At 65.8% G+C, this 3,619-nt stretch overlaps 1 protein-coding gene across 1 annotated transcript in view; it reads left to right on the plus strand.

Moving 5' to 3' along the window:
• The first annotated feature begins 2,984 nt into the window (after positions 1 to 2,984).
• The window catches only part of LRRC4B (leucine rich repeat containing 4B), a 25,014-nt gene continuing 24,379 nt past the window's right edge, over positions 2,985 to 3,619 (plus strand). The window contains exon 1 of the mRNA XM_046683443.1: positions 2,985 to 3,129. The gene's annotated coding sequence lies outside the window, so the exon portion shown is untranslated. The remainder of the gene's footprint in view (positions 3,130 to 3,619) is intronic.

Here is a 3,619-nt window from a genome sequence, read left to right on the forward strand (position 1 = left end):
CCCGTGCAGGGGGGCGGAGGGCGGGGCGTGTGGGAGGAGGCTGGTGTTCAGATGCCCCACCCCGGAGACCCCCGTGGGAATCGTTGCTGCTGTCATGACAAGCGTGGGGGTCTCTGGAGACGCCGACCGGCCGGGCTGACGAGGGGCACTTCCTGTGTTTGGCCCTGGGCGAGTGACTTGGCCTTGCTGTGCCTCAGCTTCCCCATCTGTGAAGTGGGGGTGAGGCAGTCCCCTCTCGGAGGGCTGATGGGAGAGCCACCGTTCACAAAGAAACAACCCCGGCTTGTGGCCCGGTCGGTGCCAGGCAAGTGGTGGACGTTTCCGTTGTTGGTGGCGGTCGTGTCCAAGGGGTTGGTACACGTCCGATGCGGACTTGACAGGTGGTGTGGGGAGCGTGCTCAGAAAAGGAGGGCTTGGCAGCACCCCTACTGTCTGTGCCGGAGCAGCGTCTCTGGGGGTCCCCTTGGCGCACCGCCGTATCCAGGTGTGTAGCTCACACAGCTCGCCTCTGGGCATGACCTTTAGTGGGATGCCTGGAGCTGCACCAGGGACCTGCTGTTTGGGACTGAGGCTGAAGTACCCGGGGCCCAGCCTGCCTGGTGGCGCCACGGCATAAGCACGGGGGGTGTGGAGCTGAAGGCCGTTGTGTTTGTGACATACGGATGTGCTGCCTCCACCGGGCAGGCCTCCCGGGATGGGAGGGGACCTGAGGAGCTGAGGCATGGGCCTGAGCCCTTCAACTGTTGGAGTGTGTCTGGGGTGGGGGGTGCAGAGTGGGGACGCAGCCAGGCACCGTGTCTCCGCGACTGTGTGAGGGCCTGTGGCTTAACTGGGAGGCATATGGAGAATAGCGCAGATCACCGGTTCCCTCATTCCTTGTCCCAATGTTCACCGAGCACCCATCCTACGCCGGGCCTGGACCCGTGTGCAAAATGGACACAGTCCCTGCCCTGGGGGAGCTTCCACTCAAGGGTGTGGGCTGAGAAGAGGTCAGATGGTGACCAACATTATATAGAAAGATAAAGCAGAGAAGGTTCTGGAGAGGGGCGGGGGGGCTGTGTGATGTGGGATGGTCAGGATGGCCTCACGAAAAGGTGACACCTGAGCAGACCTGGGAGAAGATGGGGACAATTGGGGAGGAGCCGTGCAGGCAGAGGGAAGAGCCCCTACGTACAAAGGCCCTGAGGCAGGCGTGTGCACAGCCTGCTCTGGAAACAGGGAAGAGGCCATGAGGGCAATGAGTGAGCAGGGGGAGGAGGCGGGAGCTGAAATCTGAACAGTCGCCAGCCTGGGGCCGGAGGGGTCTGTGACCCAGGTGAGGTCTAGAGCAGAGGAGGGGCGTGATCCGACTTGAACGTCGACAGGACCCTCTGGCTGCCCGAGGAACAGACTGGGAGATAGGATGGTGGGAGAAGCGAGGTGACACCTCTGGTGGTCCCGGGGGGAGGTGGGGTGGGGTGCAAGGTGGTCGGATCTGCGTTTCCTGTGAAAGTAAACCCCGTCATTGAGCGTTGAGCCAGGCGGTCCCCAACAGCCCCCTGGGGTAGATCGTGTCATTATCCCTGTCCCACAGCATTTGTCTGCGGCTCAGGAAAGTGAAGTCACCGGCCCGAGGTCACACAGCAAGTCAACAGCAGACCCAGGCTTCAAACCCTGGCCCCTGGCCAGCGCTGGGTCAACGTGCTATTGCCCCTCGTCTTTTGTGGCGTAGGGGTGGCCTGGGTTCTGAGCGTGGAGGTCGCGAGGGTCAGCATCCCTGCCCGTGGCGTGGCGGCACACAGCAGGGACCCGGGAAACATTTGTCGGCTGGATGGAGGACCCCAAGGAACACAGGCGGCCGCCCAGTCCATCCTGCAGAAGTGTCTCAGGAGGTGGAAACTACGGGATGTGGCTACCGTCCCGGGAAGGGGGCTGCATCGGGGTGGATTGCTTTGTGGCATGAGGGGGGGCTGGCCCTCGGCTGAAGGACCTGGGTGACGGTGACATGGGTCCAGTTCCGCTGGTGTGTCAGGGGTGGGGTCGGAGTAAATGGTGTGGCGGTGCGGTGAGGGGCTTTGGGGAGCCCCCCCCCCCCCCCCCCCCCCCCCCCCCGGGTCCTGGAGGGAGAGCCTGCGGGGAGCCACCAGCTTGTCTGCCCTCGGGGGCTGGGGAGGGGGGGCAGGCACAGGAGGGGCCGTCTTGGCCAGCGCTGGGGCTCCGCGGTGGCCCAGCCTGGCGATGCAGCCGCGGAGGGTGTCTGTGCCACGAGGCCGGGCTTGGCACGGCCAGACCCCCCTCCCCGGGCAGCCCAGCCGTCAACCTTCTTCCGTGCTTCGCGGCTGCCCAGAACCAACGGGTTAATTAGATAAGGGAGGCTTTGATTAGCGGGGGAGGGGGAGGGAGAGGCCTCCCGGCGGCGGCGGCAGCGCAGGGAAGGGGGGCCGGGGAGGAGGGATGAGAGGCGCCCTCCCCATTGGAAGGAGAGAAGGAGGGAGGGAGGGAGAGGGGAGCCGAGGCTCAGCTTGGCTCTGCACTGCCGTGTGACTAGAAATTGTAATCGCCGAGGAAGAGACAGAGACAGACAGAGCCCGGGCGAGGGACCAAGACTGACGGACGGACAGACGGAAGCTGACGGATTCGGGCTCCCCACCTAGAGAGGGCGATGGGGACAGAGCGAGAGTGAGGAGGAGATGGAGGAGGAGGAGAGAGGGGACCTGGGGGTCCTGAGGGAGGCGAGGCAGTGAGGGGGGAGCCTGAAGAGGGGGTTGTTTGGGGCCTGAGGAGGGGGACAGGACGGACGCAGGGGGCCAGGGAGAGCAGAGAAGGGGGCCGGGGTCAGTGGGTGGAGAGAACAGAGGCTGGTGTGGGGTGAGTAGTGGAGGTAGAGGTGGGGGTGGGAGACAGGAGGAGGCAGCAGGAAGGGAGGAGGCGGCTGCAGAGCCCCAGACGGCCTCCCTGGGGGTGGGAAGGGCGACAGGCCAGGAGGGGGGGGGGCGCAGGGAGACCCAAGAAGCCCCTGCGCCCCCCCCAGCATCACCTCGACGGGAAGCCCTGGAGAACTGGGGAGGCAGAGCCCCCCGGCCGGCTGGCGGCATGCGGAGGGGGGGCCTGGGGCGCAGGGAGAGGCCCAGCGGAAGCCGAGCCACCGGGGTGAGTGTCCCTCATTGTGTGTGTTGGGGGGGGACAAGGACGGAGATGGCGGAGGGCAAAGGAGGGAGGGAGGGAGGCCCAGCCGCTGCCGAAGCAGCGATGGGGGGATGCGGGCTGGCCGAGGGCGCGATGCGGAGGGAGAGATGGTGCGATGCGGAGGGAGAGATGGTGCGGGCAGCGGCCTGGCCTCGGGCGTGTGCAGCGGGTTCCAAGGGCTGTCCATGCGGCCTGGGGTCCCCCAGCCGCAAATCCTGGCCTGGAGGGTGTGGGCCTGGTCTTCGTCGGGCTGGAGAGGCAGTGGGATGAGCACCGGCTGTGGGCGTCCCCTCACACTCCAGGCATAGGGGACCCCATCCCCTCACAGGGACACAGAGAGAGAGAAGTGCATGGCCCCCAGCCGCCAGGGGGACAGACGAGCCGGAACAAACAGAATCACCCCTCTCGGTCCCTCTGTCTGTCTGTCCCTCTGTCTGTCTCTCTGTCCCTCTGT

The sequence above is a fragment of the Equus quagga genome, chromosome 13, assembly GCF_021613505.1.
Source record: "Equus quagga isolate Etosha38 chromosome 13, UCLA_HA_Equagga_1.0, whole genome shotgun sequence".
Taxonomy (NCBI): Eukaryota; Metazoa; Chordata; class Mammalia; order Perissodactyla; family Equidae; genus Equus; species Equus quagga.